Source organism: Melitaea cinxia, chromosome 25, assembly GCF_905220565.1.
Source record: "Melitaea cinxia chromosome 25, ilMelCinx1.1, whole genome shotgun sequence".
NCBI classification, from domain to species: Eukaryota; Metazoa; Arthropoda; class Insecta; order Lepidoptera; family Nymphalidae; genus Melitaea; species Melitaea cinxia.
The window spans coordinates 9261258-9280048 of NC_059418.1; the positions used below are offsets into that span (position 1 = coordinate 9261258).

General features: G+C 32.9%; 1 long non-coding RNA gene across 1 annotated transcript; it reads right to left on the reverse strand.

Annotated features, from left to right (window-relative positions):
* Window positions 1-480: 480 nt before the first annotated feature.
* Window positions 481-18269, reverse strand: LOC123666241. The gene is made up of 4 exons (XR_006745186.1): window positions 18260-18269; window positions 10309-10313; window positions 3583-3593; window positions 481-561 (listed from the first exon to the last, which is right to left on the reverse strand). It is a non-coding gene; the product is annotated as an uncharacterized LOC123666241 (long non-coding RNA).
* Window positions 18270-18791: the final 522 nt, after the last annotated feature.

The window sequence follows — 18791 nt, forward strand, 5'->3', positions numbered from 1 at the left end:
TTTTATTATCAGATCTATAGTGTGGACGGAGATTATTATATCGAGTGTCCAGTCTGGAGAATATTTTAAGATTTTCGGATTCCATCTAGGTGAGACAACAGAACGATATGTAACTAGAAGTCGGCCCATCACATTCATTCGAACATACAAATGAAAACCTTTTGATGAATGATAACATGTATTTACTTTAAAAAAACAAGACTACCCTTTTTAACACAAAATGTCTCAAATAAAAATTATCATTGACTTATATCATCTATACATATAGAAAAAATGTACCTGGCCGATGTCTGTCCGTAGAACATTTATGAGATTTTTTTTAAACATAAAATCCAAATACAATGTGATAATAAAGTAATACAATATAAGTCTTTGTGTGTCTGTTTGTGTGTTTGTGGACACTAATCTCAAAAGGGGCTTGACCAATTCGATCGTGGTGTTATCTGGTGGTATATTTTTTGTTTCATATAATGTTTACCATTTTTGACGTACAACGTCTAATAAATCGGTGAACGCTGGCTGCATGTACGAAAAGGATGATTTATTGTAGCGTTACGTTCACTGTAGCGTGATAAATAAAAGAGTGATGTTGAACATTTACATTTAACTCTATACAAATGTCTATTTAGGTAAATTAACGTTTATATTGAATTAAATATAAATTGCTATTAAAAAATGACACATTTCCGAAATTTAGAATGCGCAAACTGAGCTACTCATTCTCTCAAAAGGTTTCAGATATGTATGCAACAATATTTATGTAATAAAATTTTGTCTTAATTCCTGCCTGTATATTTTTGATTGTTTTATTTGCGTGTTAGTAAGTTGTATCTGCTAAAACCCAAGTAAAACATATAAAAAAATAAATATACATATAAAATCATGACTTTATATTAAGAAACAATACATATCTCGGCATCACTATCCACGATATGTCACAAACGACGGCGAGTGCCATCTACCGACAAGTAGAAATATACAGCAACATACATTATACAAATTACAAAGTATCATTACTACTAATTCATTATTGGGTTCGAGTCCCGCTCATGATAAATGTCTTTGTGTATGTCTTGGACATACAGGTGACCATCATAGTATGGGGTCTTTGTTTCTGCTCTGGGTGTGTAACCAGGCGAGGACGCGTGTCCTATCTTTATTGGATTTACTCTTTTTATACGATAGCCATTATAAAACCAAATTTATGAAAGCAGCAAGTGTCAGACTATCATGGCTCACAAGATGGGTCTGTTATAGACGGACAGATAGCGAAAACGTAGTCATGGGGTTCCGTTACACACTGTGACGTGGTAAGGAACAAGAAAAATTAGGTCTTTATGCAACGTTGTTACACCTCCGTGGGCAATCTCAAATGGAATTTACAGATATACTTAAACACAATAATAAAGCTTTCGCTATCGCGATTCAGTATTTGTAGCCAACGATGAGCGCCATCTATCGACAGAGAATAACACTTCAATCTACGTAACTTATCTCTGACTGCGACGGAACGACGCTTTGCTACAAAATTTGATCGAACACATGACATGACATGCATCAGTTTTTTAATGAAATAATTATTACCGAAATCAGTACACTCAGTAAAAAGTTACGAGGTACACACTTACAACTTAAGTCGGTTAAAACATCGAAGTTTGTAGCATTTACACGCACGGCGTATTTTTGTTGGTTTATTTTATAAATAAAGATCGAGAACCTTCTTTTTTTAAAGTCGCTTAGCAAGAAAGATGCTTTACTGCACAAAACAATAGAAAATAATTTAGAAAGTATGGCTGTGCGGTAATTTTTTTATTTCCGTACCGTAGTGGGTAAACGGAACCATATGAATCGGGTCTTACATTCATTAAAGTATACTGATTCAATTTTCATTTCATTTTAACAGCAACCGTCAACAAACGAAACGGCGGTTCATTTGAAGTTGAATAATAACGCGCATTTAAATACAAGGCCACCATTTTAATACACTGTTAGCGAATTGTATTCTTTGCAGAAATGACTTCATTAGCGAACAATTACAATTTGTTTGTTTTTACTTAATATACGAGTGTGCTTTAGACCACACGACTGAAGTAAAACTTACGAAACTTAACTCTCTTTCTTTCTATCTTCACTAATTATATCCCTTTCAATTTTAACATAAATAAGGCCTCTTTCTCCGTGTAGGAGAAGGATTGGAGCTTAATCCACCACGCTGCTTCTGCTGTTCCCTACTAGAGTAAGAAATCGCAAGTCTATCATCCTACGATTTTTCCGAAGTTTCCTTCTGCCGTGTGAGAATTGCACACATTCACTTTTTTGCTAATTTCTTAAAACTAACTTCGACATTGAAGTAAAATGGTTCGTAACACCCCGTCACAGGTTACGATACTGCAAAAATTTTGAATAACTACTATATTAATGTTCATTATTGCCATATATACAAACAAATGTGTATATTACAATAAAAACTTTCACAGCGCGATACATTTGTAGCTGACGATGAGAGCCATCTATCAGCAAGTTGAAACGATACCGAACATTCGTTTGCAAGCCTCGAATCGCGCTGGCAAGATTCGATTTCTCTTCATGAAATCAATAAAGATAATTTCGAAAATTGATAACCAATCTTTTACGTGCAGATCTTGTACTTACAAGATTGGTTATACTTTTTATTAATTTCAGCAAAAAAATTAACAAATTTGGTTCCCCTCTACCCAGAACGATAACGGAACTTTATTACAAAAACATCGTCGTCCGTCTGTGTACCAAGACCGACATTAATTAATTGTAATTGTTTCGTGCTAAAATGTATTATAAATCAATTACGCTTGGAAATTTTCAGATAAGCTGCGACTTGATATAGTGAATAATGCTTCATTAGAACTAATGATTTTTTATTTGATTCTGCTCAAAGAATGCATGTATTTAAATTAGTGTACATACAATCATACGTACGACATAGCTTGTTTTTCGAATTTTGGCTGCTAAAAAATAAATCAGTATGTATCAAATTACGAAATAAAAATATTTTACAATACAAATATTGACAATGATTTGGGACGTGATCTTTATATTATTTATTTATTAATTTATTTAAATTCTTTATTGTACAATAAATACACTATTACAAGTGTGTACAAAAGGCCGGCTTAATGCATTTTCTATCAGCCAACTTTGGTATGTGAAAAAAAGTATAGTGTGTTGGTGTGCAATAATAATAAAAAAAAACAAAGGATATACGTTACACATCATAACGTAATACTAATAATATAGTATAATAATAGAATATAACGTAATATAATATAGTATAAGGTAATCATGTATAAAAGGTGATAAAATAATATGATTAACTTTCTTATTACTTTAAGCATTAAATTTCATTAAGCCCGCTTCGTAAACGGATAATATTATTGTTAGTTGAAATCTGCGTCGCTTTGCTCAATCTTAACGGTGCGACGGTTCACAACTTCACAGAACTGATTCACACAATTTGATCTTAGAACTGAAAAAGATCGTCCGATGTTTCCGTGATTTTGATACTTTGAAAAATAATATTAATTTTTTATCGTTACAGACAGAAACTGTATATTTAACTTAATATTTAATTTTTACTTGAACGTCTAGTCATTTGTATAAAAATATTGATCTCACAAAAGAAGTTTAGATTTTATGAACGCGAAACACACATGTATGCGACTATACACAGGTACATATATCATTCAATTTATTGTGAAATGAATACTTAAGTAATCAAAAGAAAACTGAATGTTCATACAAGACAAACAACACGTATATCTGTTAAGCAGAATTACGAATGATCTTCAATCACTTTCCGTGATCTGGCTTTTACTGGTCAGTGCGACATTTACAGCACAACAATTGTAAGTATACCTCATACAATAACATCATGTATAATTTTTCATATTAGAATAGCATCATGAATATTTAATTATACCTACTTTAGCAAGAATTGAAAGTATCAAGACGATTGGTCTGAGCTACATCCACGATGGAGCGCTCTTATCGCGGCTTGTGGTATGAATTTTAATATTTAATTAAAACTTACTGTAGGGTTGAATATATACGTGTAATAACACTGTTTAGAGTAAAGAGACAAAGATCTTCTTAAATATAAGTTTCTCGAAGTGGACCATCTGTAACTGTTCAAACTGCTTTTTGTTTTTCGATTACGAATAAAGAACCGCGCTGGCAAGATTTTTGTTCTTGTATATAACGTTAAGTAGATATATTAATTTTGAAAAATTGATTTAAGGTCCTGCGAGTGACGCTTAAAAAATTTAACATTTACGATAAAGAAGTTGTACATATACATTAGAGAAGGTGTCTCGTTCATATTTTTAAAAACAGCAGAAACTTTGACCTTATCTAAGTCTACGGTTCTTCTATTATAAGCCATGATGAGAAATTAAAGACAAAAGCGAAATGACATGAAATAAAGACCTTATGGACGCATTTAAAAAAAAAAAAACAATTATTGTGTCGGTAGATTCGTAATTTAATTTTAAACTACCGTCAAATAAAAATGACAAAAAAACGGTATGAAAATGAGCTTTATGAGAACTTTTATTGAGAGCTTAAGAAATTATTCTTTATTTAATATGTATGGCACAATTTTGAGTGAATTTCCCCTACAAGACAAAGGCTAAGAAGACATTGTCATACTTCGTTCCTATTGGTGGGACGGTACACGTATTAGAATCGTTACAATATTAAATCGATTAATGAAAATTGTAAATCAAAGTAGAAATGCGTAGAATTGACTTCTATGATTATAATAACATTTTAACGCTTATTATTTATTTACAAATTTAAACAGCGAAAGCAATTTGCGTAATTGTGTTTGCTCCCAAAAGAAAAAACCCACTTCAATTACATCGACCAGTAACACAACGCAAGCAGACGCAGTCAACTAAATACGCTTTCTTATAATTCAAAAGTTCTTGTCAGATTTTATTTAAACAGGAACACAAGATACACGACCTTTCAATTTAAAAAAGAATCATCGAAATCGGTCAATCCAGTACAAAGTACTGGGGTGACACACAAAAAATACAATGGAATTGATAGGTTTTCCTTTTTTGAAGTCGGTTGAAAAATGTCCTGAAGTTACAAATTATTAACATTGACTTCGTTTTGCTTCTATTTGTGGTTATATCTCATAGACAACCCCGTGGGCGCAGTTTGTAGTCGCCAGTCTTCCCGCTCCATCTTTCACTCGTGACAAATGTCTGTATGTGCCATTCAGGTGATTATCGTGGTTTGAATGTTTTTTTTTATTCACTATGTGTGTTTCTAGGTCTCTGACACAGGAATGCGAAGACTTAGTTATGGGGGTTTACCGACCTAGTTATATAAAATAAAATACTAGTATTTTATTACAATTCTGTTACAAAAATTAACACTCGCAGTACAAAATTTTGTCTTAAATAAAGTTACGCAGATCTAGCACAGTCAATATTGGGCGTACTCGTATGTTTCTACTTGTTACTAGATGGCACTCATCGTTGGTTGCTTATTGTGAATCGCGGTAACGAAATTTTTATTTTTATACATAAAGTTGATTACGATCACTTCGAGAATTGAATATCTTGGAGAGCCGCATAACGCATCGTTATATGTATCTCCAAATATTCACAAATATTTAAATTATAAATTTCAAAACAAATATTCAACATAGACGACACTTACAGACGGTCACCAATACTGAATCGCTGTGAGAAGATTAATAATTGAATTAAACTTACATTTACACAATGACATGGCGTACAAAGTTAATGATCAGTGTTTATCGTTATAGCTATTTCAACTATATTTAGTCTCTAAATGTCTCATTACACTTCTAAGCACAGTTCTGTGTGACGAGCAGATAGCTTTCCATTCATAAAATCAAAATCAAAAATAGCTTTATTCAAAATAGGCTCTAAGAGCACTTTCGAATCGTCATTTTACAAATCAAAACTTTAAAAATAAATTATTATTTTTGTAAAAGTGAAGCTACCACCGATTCGGAATGTAGATTCTGCAGAGAAGAATCGGCAAGAAACTCCGCAGTTACTCTTTTGAAAATAACATATAAACTGTGTTTTAGTACAAAATTAGAAACATGTTGCATGAAATACAGCGTCACTAAGTCCACACATCTTTATCAACTATGTAATCCTGCACCGAGTAATAAGCTTTATCAATTAAATTTTTTTTAATAAAAACTTTAAACTTTAAATAAAAACTTTAAAAACTTTAAATACATTTTAAATTCATATCTTTGGGAAACGAAACTGCACAAATAATGTTTTGAAATTTAGTAGTTATTTACGTCTGTCAGTATCCATTATATTATATCCATTATAGTATACATTTAAAAAGTCGCCAGATTAACTGGCGACTTTTCAAATGTATACACATGCCATGTAAATACCTCGTAACCTTGTCAAAACAATTAATATTTAAGCACATTAAAGTTCAGTTCGATAATTGTCTTTGCTCGCTAACGAGAAGAAAAGCGACTTCAATTACATTGACTAGTAATGTAACCCAGTAATACAACGTGGGTAGACGAAAAAATAGTCAAGAAAGTACGCGCTATCAAAATTACTTAAAAAGTAGTCATCCGATTTAAAAAAAATCACCACGTTTCAGATTTCCGTGAGCTCATAGCTGTAAAGGAACTTTGTTACTAAACATCTTCGTCCGTCTGTAACAAGACTGACATAAATAATAATTAAAATTAGTTTTCCTTGTAAGACGTGTGTGTATTTCTTTATTTATACCCAACTTCCAAAACAGGAGAAGATTTTCCATTAGATTGTATTTCTTTATGTATTAAAAAAAAGAATCATCGAACTAGGTCCCATGCAGTAAAAAGTTCTCGGGTAAGACACTTAAAATACAATGGAATTGATAACCTCCTACTTTTTTGAAATTGGTTAAAAATAAAAATAAAAAGTCAATGCCCTAAGTTAACAAGCTATTATAATTGAGTTTGTTTCGTTTTTACTTGTTTGTATATCTACTATTATAACGCACATTGTGCATAGACTAGTCCGTTGGCGCAGTTTGTAGTGGTCCTTCTTACTGCTCCACGGTTTGCGGGTTCGATTCCCGCCTGAGTCTGTTAAAAGTATTATTTGTCTTTATTTATTTATTTATATGTATATGCATTATTTCTATGTACACACACACACACACACACACACACATCAGCCTATCGAAGGCGACTGCTGGACATAGGCCTCCAGAAATTCACGTCAAAAATGGCGTGAACTCACGTGTGTTGCCCATATTCATCACGCTGAGGAGGTGATAGTGTGATGATAATGATGACGACATTTGTCTTATAACGAGTCAAAACACAGCGAATATTATCTGTGCCTCCTGCTATAAGCTATGTAAGTCGAGTTATATCAGGTTAATTGTGTGAACAGGTGAGTATCACAAGTAGCGACTCATGTTAATTTTTATATATTAATTATGGTATGTAAGTAAATGTATTAGAGTTCCGTTTCTCCTACATGGTGATAGGGGACGGAATTAGAAAAATTGATGGTTGAAGTGACCTTATGAACAAAGCAAGACATTCTCATAATCGACTATAAACACAATAATAAAAACCTTGCCACCGCGATTTGTAACTTGATGAGTGCCATCTGTTCCCAAGTAGAAACATACACGGTACATTCGCTTTGTTTGATCGGCGTAGCTTTGCTCGAACCATGAGCGCCATCTATCAACAAGTTGCAACATACAGCGCACATGTACGTCTGTATGTATGGTCTGTTACGAGTAATTAATCGTATTGTTAACATTTTATTCCTTCTATGTAAAGTCAGTTACGATACTTTTGACAGCGGGAGAACGGTCTCGTTCGTGTACCGCTTGCAAGATAATAAGACGAAACTTTGATGACGAAATACAAGTATTACGCACCCAAAACGTAAAGTTAAATTTGTAAACCGTTATTTGAGACGGTCATTTGTACCCGCCATCAAATAAATAGCACCAGATCGGAGTGTAGCTTCAATTTAGATTTAAACTCAAATATCTGGCAGTAATAACGGGACTACGTAATCTTTGGATTAAAGGGTGACGGTGTTAGTGGGGTCTGGGACCAAAAGTTCGATTGTATTGAGGCTAGTGGTTTTAGATTTAGGACATTACATGAGTAATTGAGTATGTATAGACTTATTTAAGAACTATAAGCCAACCTTTTTTGTTTTAGTTCGGTATCAATATTCTTGTGTATATCAATATGTATTTTTGATATCGGAATTTTTTTGGTGTGGCTTTCCTCTCATTCTCTGATATATTATATGGCCGTCGGTAGCAGTTGTTGTCGTAAATTTTATAATGATTGCTTCTAAAACCCCATACAAAATATGTTTCTTACACAATTGTATTTATACAGTGTTAGATACATTGTAACAGTACAACTTGAATTTTCTTCTTTTCCGAAAGAAAAATTTCTATAGACATTCAAGGCATTTGTTTAAATTGAATTTTTAATCAAAAGGTTCAAGTCATTATTATTCAGAGAAAAATCTTGCTTCCGGTAAAATCAACACGACGCTAACGACACTATTGTCTTGCGTTCTTTTCGTATCTCTTGTGCGAAACGAGATCGTAAGCATCAATGCTAAATAATGCTTATATGGTGCTGCATTTCGTAACTTTTTTTTCGTTTATGTCTGACTACCTATATAGTATGCATACTGATCGCCTAGAACCTAGCTATGAGAGGCGTGGTCTACATCACCGCCCTCCCTGGTCCCGCCTACGAACACTCCTCAACTCTTTATTTATTTATTTATTTATTTATTTTATTTAGGACAACTTACAAAACATACACTAATAAATATGATTTACAGACGTGTTTTACAATATTTTGATAAGTGCTGCTTTATTTACAAATTGTCACAGCATGGTATATGTAAACATTTAAAGCAAAGGAAAAAGAAAGAAAAAATATACTTTATACACTTTAAAAAAAAGGAAAAACAATAACAAAATGCTTATACATAAAGAAAAAAAAATAAACAAGATTCAAAATATTCTGTAAATCAAGGGCGACTACAATCGACTACCCACAAATAAATCCATTTCAAAGTAAAAATATCAGTCAGAATTTATTCAAAATAATGTTTCGAAAATAATTCTTCTAAAATAATACGTTTAAAACTGCTAAGACCGATATGCAAGATATCCAAGTCCTTATGGGTTTGAGACAAAAGGTTATAAGTACGTGTTATTCTGTTTACTGGAGAATGCTTTCCCAACTGGGTCTTAGTTTTGGGAATAAAAAATAATGTTATATGTTTTCTAGGCATTCTAACAGGAATATTAAAGAAAATCAAAGCAAGAAGTTGGGGACAATCGATTGCGTTGTTCAAAATTTTGTGTAGAAAAGTCATGTCCATGAATTGTCTCCGACCGGCCAACGGTAGCATTCGATACTCTCTCAACCTATTCGAGTAATCATTCCTGTCGGAGGTATTGCCAAAACGGAAAGAAAGGAATTTCGTAATTTTTTTTTGAACCCTTTCAACCCTATCAACGTGTACTTTGTAATGTGGTGACCAAACAATTGAACAGTATTCAAGTTTACTTCGGACGTAACTGTTGTAAAGAGTGATAACTGTTGAGGTCTTACGAAATTCTTTTCCCCTTCTCATTACAAAACCGAGAGATTTTAAATCTGCTTTAACGATATGGTTTACGTGTTCTGTAAATTGCATTTTTGAATCTAAAATTACGCCGAGATCACGAACAGTGTCAACCCTTTTAATTGCAACATTAAATATTTTGTATTCGCTCTCTATAGCGTGCTTCTTCCTTGTGAATTTCATGTGGAGGCATTTATTTATATTTAATTTCATGCTGTTAGTTTTACACCAGTCAACGAGAGAATCAATATCTTTTTGGAGTAGTGATACATCAGATTGAGAACTTATTGTGCGAATTAACTTCAGATCATCGGCATAGAGAAAAATTTTAGAATATTTAAATTTAGAGCATAAACTATCTATAAATATATTGAAAAACATGGGACCTAGAATAGACCCTTGTGGTACGCCCGAGTGCGCACAGAATGGTTCAGATTGGAATCCATCAATAACAACGCGTGACGGTCTCATTCGAAGGTATGAGCTACACCATTCCAATAGATTATCCGTTATGCCCAAGGATCTAAGTCTATCCAATAACATATTATGGTTGACTTTGTCAAAGGCCTTCGAAAAGTCTGAAGAACTCTTCAGTTGTAATCAATACGTCGCGCCGTACGAACGTACAGACATTTCCTTAACGTAATAAAACCAACATTTCTATGATTTTATTTGAGATAATATCAGTTGATAAATTCGTTAGCATTTTAATTATTACTTGAAAGTTATTTTTTATTGATTGTCAGTGTTTGTTGAATGACATTTCATTGTTTACGTGTTGTTTGTTTACAAACAAACGTCGCCTGTTGCGCAAGTTCAAGGACGTTTATGTTGTGACGTTGTTGTACTCGCGGCGGTACTGTGACTGTTTTTGATTGTTTTGTGACAAGTTAAGTGATTTTGAAAGAACAATTTGAAAAAGCGATTACACGGATTGTGGAACGGTTTTTGATTTAAAAAGTATTTAATAATTTGAAATTTAGATCGAAGTTAATTTGGAGAAATTCTCTAGCAATAAAACGTTTTGAAACGTGAGTGACAGTGAAACTATATAATTAGTGCAAAACTAAGTGAATTTCGACAATTGTTACTTATAGATGTGTTATACCTATATTAATAATTTTTAGTATTTTAGATGTACGAAGATAAGTGACTCGAAGAAGGTATGTTAATGAAATTTAAAATAAAAGTGATAATTTAAGAAAGTAAATACCTACAATCAAATTGGCTTCAACAAATACAACCGAGCCCTCCGGGGCCGGGACGTCGACCCCGAGCAAACCAACAAGAACGCTACTTGTACATCCATTCGTATCATCAAACCCGAAAAAAAAACGACAAACCAAACAAATACTTGTTAGAAATACCACTCGAGTTGAAGAGGAAGACGCCTCTACTTGAAATACCCGAAGACTTCAACAAGAAACCGAAATTATACACGAAGGTATCAAACAATAATGAGACAAATGAAAACATTACTGAAATGAAAAATACTTCAATACAAACAACTGACGAAAATAGTCAAGAACATTGTCGAAATTCATCAAGCGACATCTACTGTCACGAAAGTCAGAACAACTCTCAAAGTTCCTCTGTTAACCATTATCATCATTGTTGCTGTGAGTGTGAGAATAAGGTCAAGTCGTGTGAGGTTAGTGTGAGTGAGGTGTCAAAGTCGTGCTGTCAACAGCGAGCCGTCAAAGTGATCTTCGCGCCAGCAATGATGTCGTCAATGTTTCCTGTGGCCGGAGTGCCGTATGTCGCGAAGACTTCGGTGAGGAGTAATGACAAGGTGGGTGGAGATTGTTGTAATGAGCAAGCTGAGTGTTAGGCGTTTATTAAATTATGGATCAAAAACAAATGAATGTAAGAAACAATAATTTAATAAATAATAGACATAATATTATTTTTTTATACATATTAAACAGGGTTTAGTGTATTTATTATTCTTGAGAGGTTATAAAAAAATAACATGGATACAATTCTTGTTATCTGAAATTTATTGTGAGAGTAAAACGAATGAGAAGGTGCCGTGTAGCAGCCGTGCGAGTGTGATCCATAGTACAAGTAAGTTACAGGAAAAATAATTTTCATTATTTACGAGAAAAATTCTTACAAATTGGGATTTTATACGAGTGAAACTGGGAAGCTTGCTAGTGTGAATAAAGATAACCTCTTAAGGGAAAAGCTTTGAGTTGGATAATTTCCAAATAGATTTTAGTGCGGTCTTTTAACCGGATAATACGCACTTAACGAGATAACCGTAAATCAGACAAGGAGACTTTGTATTTCCGCAGATAACTGTGTGTTATTGATAAGTAGGTAGTTATTATTTGATGCGAGCATGTTTTATAAAAAAAGTAAAATATATTTAATAGACATACCATCTTGAAGTAACCTTTCATACAAAATAAAACTAGGTCGCATAGCAATGAACATGGCGATGTGAAATACGTGTGTGGAACCGCGCGGAGAGTATAGTTCAGTATAAATAATATCATAATTTAACGAAAACACCAATGTGGTGTGTAAGTCATAAACAACTTGAACCGGTTACAGAACCCGCTCGGGTTGCACGTAGCCGCTATAAAATTCAAAGATAGTATTATAAGTGCGGTGTTATGATATAGGCTGCTTGAAAAGATTTTTAAAAGACTCGAAAAATTGTTACTTTTTACAGGAAAATAATTTCAACAGAAAGTAATTTGTTAAATACAGTACGAAATCTTTTTCGTGGCAGACCCGACGGAAATAGTTGAAACACGTATGTTATTTTAAAATAGTTATAAAAAAAGACAAAACTAATAGTTTATTTTAATATGAAGATATTTTTAAAAAACTATTTTTCATAATTAGAAAAAGAAATCAAACAATAGTTAACATTATTGAACAGCTGTACACAGAGGTGTGAGGAGCGCTCTTTACGTGTTCAGTTCCGTGCTGTGAATGTTTCATGAGAGTTGTGAACTGTGTGTGTTACTTAAAAGTATATTTACGTACAATCTTCATACGATTGTTTTTATATTACGACATATGTTAAAACTTTATTGAGCCTTTATCGAGTGTTTTGCGTTCACACGTCATAATAATATTTAATTTTTCATTAAATAAGATTCTAAAAATATGTAGTACCGTAGCGGTACGCTACGTCATGTAGCACAGTGCTACGAACCACTGCACGTGTAAATACTTCTGTGGCATTTAAGTTTTTTTTTTTTTTTTTTTATTTATAAATTTTGATCCACGGGCTCAAAATGCCCGTGCCTTTGTTTATCATGCATGCATTATAATACTACAGGCGATTTTTCTACTTATTATACTACAGATCGACAGTCCTGTGACTGCCTAGTAAAACTAGGACGTGGTCCGACGCCGACGGTTTTTTTTTTTTTTTTTTTTTTTCCTTACTAAATACTGTTTATGCAAAAGTATACACATAATTGCTTTCTAATTTCTAACATTATTATTTTTCTTATCTATGTCTATATTTACACTTATTTGCCTAGTTATCATATATGTACACTTATTTCCTAGTTACCATATATGTACACTTATGTTCTACTTACAATGTACACTTAACCTATGTTACTGTTAGTAAGGATTTTTTTTTCTTATATATATATTATTTTTTATATAGTTATTATTTGTTTATCTATGTATAAGTTATCTATTTCTGTTATTTACTTAAATTTCACTACATAACTATTTATTTATCTATTTTTTTATTTTATTTTATAGGTACATCCACAAAATACATATGGAACATTATATATAATTCACTATTACATTATTATCTAATATGTATCCCATCACGGGGTACACAACATTCCACAATATATTAATGCCGTGTAGCAAGTATAATTAAAATTACTTCGCATAAAAAATTAACAGTAAAGATACTACTTGTTAATAATAAAATTCATTTAAAAAGGTCATCAATCAAATTTATATAAAGTGTAAAGTTGAGATAATATTAATAATCAAACTTAGCTTAACTAAAATTTAAATAAATATATCAACATGCAAAATAACTGCTATTTGTAACTATTTGATAAACCAAAAGGATATAAGAATTTATATATTTATATATCTACTTTCTTATTACTATATCATGAGCCACGCCTGATCCCAGCATCTTGAGCAGAGCCCTTGCCAACGACATATCACGCTTGTGGATGGTTCTTTTCAGGTTGTGCTCCAAGATTGTTTTTGTCGAGGCACCCAGCGCTCGGCTAACGAACCTGCCGATTGCGTCATCACCGTCGTCAGTGTAGTATACACAGGTTTTAGTGTGTCTTGTTAACGCTACTACCGCATGAGGCACACTATCGTGGATTTGTAGCCTCTCGGTCTTTGTCTGGACGATGATGACCTCGCTGTAGGTTTGCCCTTGTGCTTCATGAATGGTCATGACGCGCGATCCCTCTCCAGCACCGTATCCCTGGTCCATCAGGAATTTTTTCTCTTCCTGCGTTTAGACCAAGTATAGGGTGGCCTTTTGAAGTTTTGGTATTGGCGCGCCAGTGTAGGCATTTAAGTTTAGAAATATTGACCCCTTTATCAAAACAACTAATTCGTTTTACGGTATACTTTCCTATTAATAATATTACTATGTATACTGTGAAAAGGTTTCAAATATTTGTTATTGTATAAATCGTAATACTTCTATTGTCAGTCAGGTTACCGCGTTTGTTCGGGAAGCTGTGTAAGATAATCCCACTATATTTGTTACGTCACTTATCGCGGTCCGGCAGCCTGACATAACAAAAGAGATGGGGACTGTTGGGGCGAAAATATCAAAACAAATTATTTTAAAAGAAACGTTAAACGAGGAAAAAAATGTTGGTACATTCACAGTACAAATTTTTGAAACATTAATTTTTACTGAATTCTGAAATGCATAGATCGTACAAAACAGTTATAATGAAGTAATATTTATATTTTTAAGATTTCAACGAAAGAAAAAAAAAACGTTTCTTAGTTCATCTACTACTCACCTTTGAAAAAAATAGCACCTGAGTCAATACAGTTAGTATATCATCATAATATTGTTTTTTTTTTTTAATTTCAGAAAAGTTCTTTTACATACTTCGTACACGAGTGTACAACTAACATCACTATCTCCTCGCCGCAGGTCCGAAGAAATAATATTATTGTTGAGGAAGTGTTCCAACACTTATTGTGTACTGAGCGCTTGACCGCTGAGAGCTCACGTGATGAGAGGCTCGTTGTGTGTTTGTTTTATTTAAGACGAGGTGTTGAGTCAATTGGATTTACGAATGAATAATTTATAAACTGGATTATTTATTTTTATTTAACATTTATTAATTACTATATTTGTCTGCAATCAAATTTAATGCACGATTAGGATACGATTAATGTGTAGTCGTAATTGGAAACGGTCATGAACGTCAAAATGAAACATATCTGACAGATAGTAGATCTGAACTAACATCTGTACTAGAAACAATATTTAATACTTGACGTGTTGTCGTCTGAAGCGTTATAAGAAAAGCCATTTGATGTAAATTCTTTAAAGTCATCTCTGAGCTATAAAAAATTTCTTTATAATTAGACTTTGCTTCTGTTTTACTTTGATCCCTTATGTTGTGGCATAAGTTATAGCTGAGAGCGTTTTTGTATATAAAATAAACTAGAAGTAAGAAAAAGCGGTTGACTATCTGTTTGTATACCTTTTAGCTTTATATTTGAAACTGTACTATCACAGTATTAACTCGTGTAGACACTTGAAATATTATTGTTATAATAAGAGAAGGCTTCTATAGAAGAAATGTGTTTGTTTTCATTTTCATGTCTGGTAGCTCTTCAGAATTATGTGATGTAAAATTTTATCCTGTGCTACGAAACTCTTCGTATCACAGTCCAACACAAACTGAGTCGGTTGAATAAAGAAACTAACAGATTGATCCAAATTATGCAAGTTTCTACTTTATTTTTTGAACTAAATCGCTTTCTCCGATAAATTGGACCATCGTTAAATAGTCGAAGTTTTGTCAAGTGTTCAGGGGATCGCTAATAAGCATACAAATGGGGTTCTGCATTCTTTGCGCTAATCACTGTTTTCTTAAACGCTAGAGAGAGATAGCTCGTGAATGAAAGAGGCGGGTATAATAAGAGATTCTGGAAGTATTTAATGCTAAAAGAATGAAAACATATTTTCTCGTTTTTCGTTCTCTGCGCGCGACAGTTTCCCCGAGACCAATAACTCACATATGAATATCACATCAGAACACGTGTGTGACGTCGACGTAATAATATTTTCCCCTACTTTTTAACCGACTTCCAAAAAAGGAGGAGGTTCTTAATTTGACTGTTTTTTTTATGTATGTTACATCAGAACTTTTGACCTGGAGAACCGATTTCGAAATTTTTTTTTAATCGAAAAGTGGTGTGTGTCAATTGGTCCCATTTAAATTTATTTGAGATCCAACGATTACTTTTCGAGTTATATCTAATAATGCGTTTTTACTTGACGCTTTTTTCGTCGACCTACATTGTATTATACCGCATAACTTTCTACTGGATGTACCGATTTTGATAATTCTTTTTTTGATGGAAGGGTGATATTCCTAGTTTGGTACCATGATAAGGAAACCAGGATCTGATGATAGGATCCCAGAGAAATCGAGGGAAACTCTCGAAAATCTGCAATAACTTTTTACTAGGTATACCGATTTTGATAAATTTTAATTTTATCGAAAGCTGATATTTGTCATGTGGTCACATTGAAATTTTATTGAGATCTGATAACTAATTTTTGAGTAATCTTTGATAACGCGTAGTTACTTGACTATTTTTTCGTCGACCTACGCTGTATTACTCGTCGATGTGATTGAAGTCGGGTGTTTTTTCGTTTACGAGCAAACACAATTATTGTATTTATAACATTCCAAAAGGAAATATTTGAAAAGACAGGAAAAAATTGATGTAAATTAGTGCTTTAAATAAAACATCGTCTTTGTTTGAGGAAACATTGCGTCTCCTTCACACGGATCACTTGTCACGTTTCTAATTGATTAGATCGGTGAGAGCGAGGCGTTCTCTTTTGGTTCTGTGTTTTTGTTTGGAACGAGATTCGCTTATTGCGCTTGTAAGTAGAAGTTACAAGTTTACAGTTACAGTACAAGTTTACAGTTACAGTACAAGTTTACAGTTACAGTACAAGTGTTACTGTGAGTTATTTCATATTGTTTTGTGGTATATTTCTTATATAGCAGTATTTTAGAATAGAAAAAGACATATTCGAAAATTTTGTTGTTTAAAATTATTTATAAAAACTTATATAAAAAGTGTATTCATTTACAATACCTAAAAAAGTGCTTAAAAATATTACTAGATTAATATCTCTTGGGAGCACTTTTAAAGCTGCGCTGTTTGCTGGTGTATAATATTTGCTACAGTTATACTAAGGCTAAATATGGCTTAAAATTCCTCCTTGCAAACAAAATTACTTTTTAACCGACTTCCAAAAAAGGAGGAGGTTCTCAATTCGACTGTATTTTTTTTATGTATGTTACATCAGAACTTTTGACCGAGTAAACCGATTTCGACAATTTTTTTTAATCGAAAGGTCGTGTATGTCAATTGGTCCCATTTAAATTTATTTGAGATCTAACAACTACTTTTCGAGTTATATCTAATAATGCGTTTTTACTTGACGCTTTTTTCGTCGACCTACGTTGTATTATACCGCATAACTTTCTACTGGATGTACCGATTTTGATAATTCTTTTTTTGTTGAAAACGGGATATCCCTAGTTTTTTACCGTGATAAGGAAACCAGGATCTGATAATGAAATCCCAGAGAAATCGAGTGAAACTCTCGAAAATCCGCAATAACTTTTTACTGGGTGTACCGATTTTGATAATTTTTAATTTAATCAAAAGCTGATGTTTATCATATGGTCGCATATAAATTTTATTGAGATCTGATAACTACTTTTTGAGTAATATTTAATAACGCGGAGATACTTGACTATTTTTTCGTTGATCTACGTTGTATTACTCGTCGATGTAATTAAAGTCGATTTTTTTTTCGTTTGCGAGCAAACACAACTATTATATATCCACCTGGAACCTAACGGGTGAATAATAGCTCAGGGGGCTGCGAACAGTCAATTAGATATGTCTGTGGAATGTCGCGAACGACGAGTCAAATGAAATCGTAGAGAGATTAGTGACTGTCGAAATCGGGTGAATACGCGTGTACAGATGTGTGTGTTAATCGTAACCCTGTTCACGTACCGTGATTACTTCGTTGTATGAAGTGACAAAAATTTTGATAGAAAAGCCTTACATTCCAATAAATATAATTACATTATATTTTATAATATCTTCTTATACTTGTTTAAATTTAATTCAAAATTTGAAAGTATTTAATTATGTCGCTAATCTGAAATCATTATTAAACTACATTTGAGTCAAACTAGTAAGCTTAGATTACAATCTAAGCTTACTAGTTTGACTCAATGTGTATCGCGTATCACATGTGTATGTTCAGGCGTAATATGTGTGCAGCAACCTCGCTTACACACAGGACACACTCCGTACGTAGCTGTGACTTCCACTGGAGAGGTTACTTTATCAACTCCAATCAAACCTTGCTCAGAAACAATTTACGCCATCTCGGCCCCAGACCCCCGTGCGACAGATTTTTACTGTTTAATTGCGTTGAAGGGTTAATAAAGGGACGTGAAATATGTCCCGCAATATATGGAGGTCGAACACTTACGTGTATAGAACACATTTAAAACTAGTCGATATTTCGGAACAAACATTTTTTTTAAATTATGTTTAAAGAGTAATACAAACGAAGAAGTTGTTGATACTGAACTGCATTTTTATTTCTTTCATATCATTCAGCACATCTTTAAAACCAGAAGACGTAGATACCAGAAATATATGTATGTATATACAAATTATATGTTACTATGACCGCTATTAAGACAAATACTACAGGGAACATCTGAAGAAACAGAATTATGTTTAATGGAGTTGTATTGTGGCATTGAAGCTAATATTCAAAATAACAAGTCTATAATTTTACATACAATATTATTTACAATATCTTTTATTTTAAATGATATAAAAGAA